Source organism: Pinus tabuliformis, chromosome 1_2 (genome assembly GCF_031772625.1).
Source record: "Pinus tabuliformis cultivar Carrire ecotype Pingquan chromosome 1_2, CPIR1, whole genome shotgun sequence".
Classification (NCBI taxonomy): Eukaryota; Viridiplantae; Streptophyta; class Pinopsida; order Pinales; family Pinaceae; genus Pinus; species Pinus tabuliformis.
Window position 1 is genome coordinate 640,656,362 of NC_142298.1, and position 6,807 is coordinate 640,663,168.

Below are 6,807 nucleotides of genomic sequence, written 5' to 3' on the forward strand. Positions count from 1 at the left end.
AGAATTGTGCTAAATTTTTAATTCCTTTTAGTCTAATATCTTTGAGAATTTTCACTCACAAAAGCCAATTTGGTTCAGTCGCTCTAACCTGATTTGATATTATCCATTGTGGTTCTCCGCCTTCGCTTCAGCTGTAATTACGCCGTAAGGCGTTTACCTCTGAGATCAACTCCTCTCTCTGCCTACTTGTCATCTTGTAAGCCACAGGATTATATGTTAGACGATTGCAACCATTTCAGCCGTTGATCGGGGTTGCCCAAACGGTTTGGGCGTTTCATCGAATAGTTTCATCCGGGCAGCAGGGTTTGTACCTCAGATCAAACGCTTGCCCTCGCAGATCAACGCTTGCCCTCGCTCTGGATTTGGTTTCAGGCTCGCTGTTCTCGGCGGTCTTCGTATTTTTCCTCTGCGTATTTACTCCACTGGAAGATTCGTTAGCTGCATCGTGGGAGACAAGCATTGCTGTTGAGCTGGGGAAGGGATAGAGATGGAGATCCCCAGGACAGATAACGCTTTGACAGAGTGGTTGAATCAGGGGAGGCAGGCCTGCCCCTTGAAATCCATCGATTACTATCCTTGCGCGAAGAAAACTTCTGAACACTCCAACCACGTTAAGATGGCAGAACTGTAAGTCACTACATTGTTTGATTATATTTAATTTATTATATATAATCAAACAATGGGTTTTTTTGCTGCTTCAAATCTCGCTGAGCAGCCGCTGTGTAACGTAACCTGTTCTTACAGTCATGAACTTGACCAGCAATGCCCTTAGCATGGTAGATGCTCTGGATACATACGGACAGAATATGGTCCTATGGAGGCCTCTAAAAACAGAGAGATCATCCAATTCCTCTAGTACTGCAGATTATTACCATCATTATAATCAAATTTGGGATGTATTAGAGGTTGATAAATTGGTTCCCGATGTGACTGTGTCCAAGGATGAGTCCTCTATGAGTATTCAACAGGCGGTGAACAGTGCACCGGATAAATCTGAGCGGAGATTCGTGATACATATAAAGGCTGGGGTGTATAAGGAGATTGTTAGGGTTCCTCCCAGTAAAACTAATCTTATGTTTGTGGGTGATGGCATGGGGAAGACTGTGATCACGGGGTCTATGCGTGTGCCATCCCTGCCTGGTGTTCCAAGTACATATGGCTCTGCAACTGTTGGTAATGCTCATCATTGTTCCTCTTCCTCTTCATATTAAGTTGGAATTTATTTCTTTGCCTGAGTTTGGTTTTGTTATTGTGTTTGATCATGGTGTGGTTCCTGGCAGATTTGAGATGCCTTGAATTGAAATTGGAAAATCTGCTCTTCCAACATGTTTTGATCATTACACATGGTTCTTGCGGACCACATCCCTCTGTGATTTTTCGGGTCAACCTTAGTCCATATTCTCTCCTCTCTCACCTTTTGTCACTAATTCACCCCAAGAGACATTAAAAGAGCTGTTAGGATCTTGAGCACCAGCAAAAAAGTAGATGAGTAAGGTCTGCAAGTTGAATTTGCATTGGCTTTCCCTCTTCATGGTCTCAAAATATCATCCACCCCATCTTCCAATTGAAGGATATTTCTGATAGAAATAATTACAGGAATATTATGATTGGGCGTGCCTTTGTCGAACTCTATGTTATGGGCGTGAACGTGTGGCTTTCTCAACATATAGAGAGGAACAAATTCAAAGCTATGGGGCAACCAAGTCTTAGAAGAGATTATGAAACTAGTGACCACATTTTTAGCCTGTGTGCTATTATCAAGGAAGCTGACGTCCCTCATCTAAAGTCCTGTTGCTTTGTGGATTTTCAGAAGGCTTTTGGACTCTGTTCCAAGGGAATTATCGTTCTGGAGACTACGTGAAATTGGCATCTTTGAGTGTCTCATAGTGGCTTTCATGAAATTCCATGGGATACACATTAATGGGTTAGAGCATAACCGAGCGAGTACTTCCACAAGAGAGATGTTTACGTTTTACACCATGTTTTGTTTACCTTATTCTTATTTGCAGAGGATTTGATCCTTTTAGCCTCCTCCCCTAGGGACATTCAGAGATAGCTTGATGCCCCTGCCAATGTGATGGTCATAGAATGATGGTGGTGAACCTTAGTGAAACTGAGGTTGTGATTTAAATATCCAAGAGCACCCTAAAAAACTTCCACTTCTTCTTCAAAGGAAGCGAGGTGGAGATTACCATTGCTTATACATCTATGGGATCTGATCCATAGCCCTTAGGTTTAGCTTAAGGCATGTCTTTCAACCCAAACTTAGAAAGGGTTATAGGTCTCTCTCCATGCTTGACCGACAATACTTCCATATGCATTTTCAGGACATCTCTTCTGAGATGCATTTTTTGACACAATTAACAGACCTATAGTACTATATGGTGTTGAAATCTTGGGGCCTACCTCGTTACCACCTGACTGCGCGCAGGCTGAGACAGTCCAATTCCTCATGTTACAGTGTATGATTTAGCATAAACAAACAGTTCCATAACCCATTGTACAAACAGTTTGGCATTCATCCCTTTTTCCTTGAGAGCATTTTTGGACTTGTCTTCTTTCTTCACGGGAAACTCCTATCTGGCCCTTTGCCTTTTTTAGATTGCCTCCACAGGCCCCTTTGTCTAGCGAATGTGCTGTTTTTTTAAAGGCGTCTTCAGTTCTTCAAAGAGTGCCTCCCTCCTTTTAGCTATTCTCTAGATGCCCTAGTGACATCCTAGCCCCTGAATGGAGATAAACATGGATATCAAAGAGGACGTCTATCTACAGTAAATTCAAGTCACTTGGATTGAATCCCACAATGGTTTCACAATCAAATGACCTTCTACTATGATCACTTATTGTACAAGTATGATCTAGGAAGCAATTCTCTTTGATACATTTGCAGATTTTTATGGGTCTTCTTGCAGAACCCAAAGGGCTTTAAACGCTTGTTCAATTCTGTGGCCAAGGAATCCACTACCATTGCTTCCAATTCCTTCTGCATGGACATAAAGTGTGCCCTTTCTGCCATGTTGCTAAGAACTACTGGATAAAAATGCCAAACCACAACACTGAGGGCCTGCATGGTGGTTAAACTTAAAAGCCTGAGGAAAGGTAGAGATTTGGCTGACAAGACTTCTTTGGAGACAATCAATTGTGAAAATGACCATCCAATTAATGAGAGAAATTTTCTACTTGAGTTCAACCCAGATTAATTCCCTTGCAAAGGAATGCTGATCTAGAAAGCAACAACAAAATACAAATGAGAGGAGAAGGAAACAATCAAAATCCAGCAGTGCTTGGAATGCAATCCGTCATTTGCAAGGGAAGCAATAATGCTTTTCTTCAGATTGTAGGTTGCTGAAAAGAAGAGAGCAATAACATTTATTTTTGCAGATTCTGCACTTCTTTCATCCTATTAAAGCAGCAAAAAAATTAATTATCGTTTTACATTTTAAGAATAAGATATTTGGAACCCTTTCGTATGATAGGTGTAATGTCTTTCAACATGCATTGGGGTTTGTAAGTTTGAGAAATTTCAATGGGCATATGCTAAAATCGGATCCTCTGTTTATTCTGATAACTAGATAAATATGTGTATGCTATTTTTAAACAAAGACGGAATTTAATACTTACAATTACCATCGTTCTTTGGTTTTGAACTCTTATCAAAGGAAAATTCAATCAATCCATATTCCTCGATCCCACTAAATCTTGTTTTAGATGTTGAGGATTGCTAATTTATTTGTTTTCACAATTGCAGCTGTAAATGCTGATGGCTTCTTAGCATGGGATATAACATTCGAAAATGCAGCAGGGCCAGGTAGTCAACAAGCGGTAGCCCTAAGAGTAGATAGTGATCACTCTGCCTTCTACAACTGTGCCTTTCTTGGCCACCAGGATACATTGTACACTCATATTCTTCGTCAGTTCTATAGAAACTGCAGAATAGAAGGCACTGTTGACTTCATATTTGGAGACTCGGCAACCATCTTTGAAAACTGTCTCATTCTGCTGCGTCCTCGTCAAATAAACTTAGACAAAGGATCATCAGATCCTGTCACTGCGCAGGATCGAACAGATCCAGCCGAGCCCACAGGATTTGTTTTCCATAACTGCACTATCAATGGAACTGAAGAATATATGAGGGCTTACTATGCCAACCCAAAAATTTACAAAGGCTATTTGGGTCGGCCATGGAAGATGTACTCCAGAGCAATCTGCATAAATTCATATTTGGGAGAGGCCATTAGCCCTGAGGGATGGATGCCGTGGGTAGAGGACTTTGCTCAAACTATTATTAACACCAGAAATAAAAAGACAACCACAATGAAGAATAATTTAAACATCGTTGGAACTAATAGATTCTAGAACAATATAAGTTTGGATAATACTTTGATCATTTGAAGAATAAGGTACTTAATTTTTAACAGCATGTTATTCTCGACAATGTCATGGCTTATTCTGTGTGACAATTTGCATACACTCTCTTTGATTTTCCGAAGGAGTGATGTTATTCAAAATATATCTCCCTGTGGGTGTCCTTATGCTGCACACAAGCAATGATGCATTTACTTTTTTCAACTTTATGTATGTTTATCATTTCCATCCATATGATTGTCTTCCCATGATTTCTAAGATGTAATTGAGTTTATATCCATCCAATTGTATTATAGGCTCCTAAACCAATGGTAAGATCAATTATTTTAGATTTGTTGACAGGACTAGATAGACACGTGGGATAAATCTTATATTTATAGTATACTCCTCTTTAATGTTATGAGTTTGTACACATGTTTTAACACTTTCTCAGCTCTCAATAAAAATCAGAACATTGTGGAATTCTTTTAGGATCAGAAGCAACGCTAGGGTTGGAAAAATCATGTAGCACTTATAATGTATCAAACTTAAAATAAGCCAGAAGTCTCCATTTTATCTGGGATTCCTCTTTGTTCATCCCTTGTCTGACACTAAGGTATATAATGTTCTGAAAAGTCTCATTGTGATATCCACTCATACATGCTAGACAGTAAGGCACACCTCTGTGTTGAGATTCAATTCTAGATCCATAATTGTTTTTGACTTTTATTGATTTTTCTTTGTCAAAAATGTAGATTAGCATTGCCTCGAATTGGCCATTTGTTGATGATAAAAAATAAACACCGGTAAAGAAACAAAATTGCATAAAATTTTGACTTCTTTCTTCTATGCTGTTGTTTCTTATGTCATTTGCATAAAATTTTGACTTCTCTCTTCTATGCTATTGTTTTTCATATCATTGCCTTACGGCATTTCTTTTGCAACATGTGGTGCAAATGCTAGTTATGTAATTTCCAAAATGAGAAAATGTAAAGTGCATGGAATTCCAAAGGTCACACATATAATGTGAAAATTCATGTAGAATTGCAAAGGTCTTTAAGGAGTTTCAAAAAGTCACTTGGAATTTCAAGGGTCATGAGGGGAGCTCAAGAGTCAAAAGGGAGGTGAAGAGTCATCTCATTTGTTATATATACACCCTCACATCTCAAGCAAATAACTTTTCACCTTGGCTTCTCAACTTTGGCATAAGAGAGAAGATTTGGCTTTTGAGAAGCAAGTAGTTTCTTAACATTCCACTATTGGAACAAGTATTGTATCATTGTAATGGTGTATCTTGGAACTTTGACTCAATAATTTGAAGCTCTTGGAGCTTACACACTTTTTATGCATACGTCGTGAAGGATTGTGAGAATACTCTTTCATTGTTTGTGGTATATCTCTTTGTAAACACATATTAATGTAAATGAACTATTTTGTTGGATCTAATATGCATAATTGAATCTTTTGTCTTATGTTTTCATGATTGTTATTTCATTGTGAACTATTTTTCAAGACTACTAATGATTCTTTAATATTTATGTGTGTGCCTTTCTTATGATGGTACTAATATATTTTTCTTAAAGACTCACTTTCTCTTTTGTTTTGTGAATGAACCATTATACACTCTACAATTGAATACATCACAAGGCTAGCATACTTTCTTACCTTGAAACAACATGCGTTTCTCTTGCGTCATTTATTGCAGCCAAGCGAAATCTCTAAGATAATGGAAACCGACCATACTTCTGGTTTGGGCTCCTACTCCAAACGGTGTGAGGTCTAATTTGGACTTAAAATTGGGGAGACCCCCTTACTGTTGGTAGAATCTATATCCATAAACGGTTCCAGTGCTAAAAATATGGAAACTCTTTTATGGTTGATAATTCACAATATTCCCATAAAAACCTTCCGTGAAAGGCAATAATTGTTTGTGTCTAACTCCAAATCATATTTATGAGAAACAAGAGTTACCTCTCCAAAATTTGGAGCATGCATACAAAGTTACTTAAAATCAACTAAGGACACTTCAACCTATCACTTGTTGGTTTTCTAGAGCTCTTGGATTACTTCTTGTTGCATCTTTTGTTCCTCATAAGAAATCACGGAAAGAGATAACCTACCATGGTGTGTTGGTCTCTTTGGTGGAATATTGGTCACTGTTGCTCTTGAATATCTAGCTATTTCACTTGAGGATTCCACTCATCAAGGAGATCTTCCACCACCTTTTGAGGAAAACCTAGACCAAGACAGGGAGAAATTTCACTTTTCTAACGAGGAATAATTGAGGGAAGAAGAACAACCTAATAATTACAAGGATTTGAATGGAGAAGGAGAAGAGTCTTATGAATCAAAAATTGAGGAGGAAGAGGAGAATTAAGACATGTCTAATGACCAATTGTATTGGATGGTCAATGAACCTCTTACTCTTCTGGGAAATATTCATCACTTACCAAAACACCCAAAAAG

At 38.5% G+C, this 6,807-nt stretch overlaps 1 pseudogene across 1 annotated transcript; it reads left to right on the forward strand.

Annotated features, from left to right (window-relative positions):
• The first annotated feature begins 487 nt into the window (after positions 1-487).
• On the forward strand, positions 488-4,353 carry LOC149207280 (putative pectinesterase/pectinesterase inhibitor 51 pseudogene; annotated as a pseudogene). The gene is made up of 3 exons (XR_016253053.1): positions 488-627; positions 761-1,173; positions 3,746-4,353. The product of XR_016253053.1 is annotated as a putative pectinesterase/pectinesterase inhibitor 51 pseudogene (transcript).
• The last annotated feature ends 2,454 nt before the right edge of the window (positions 4,354-6,807 follow it).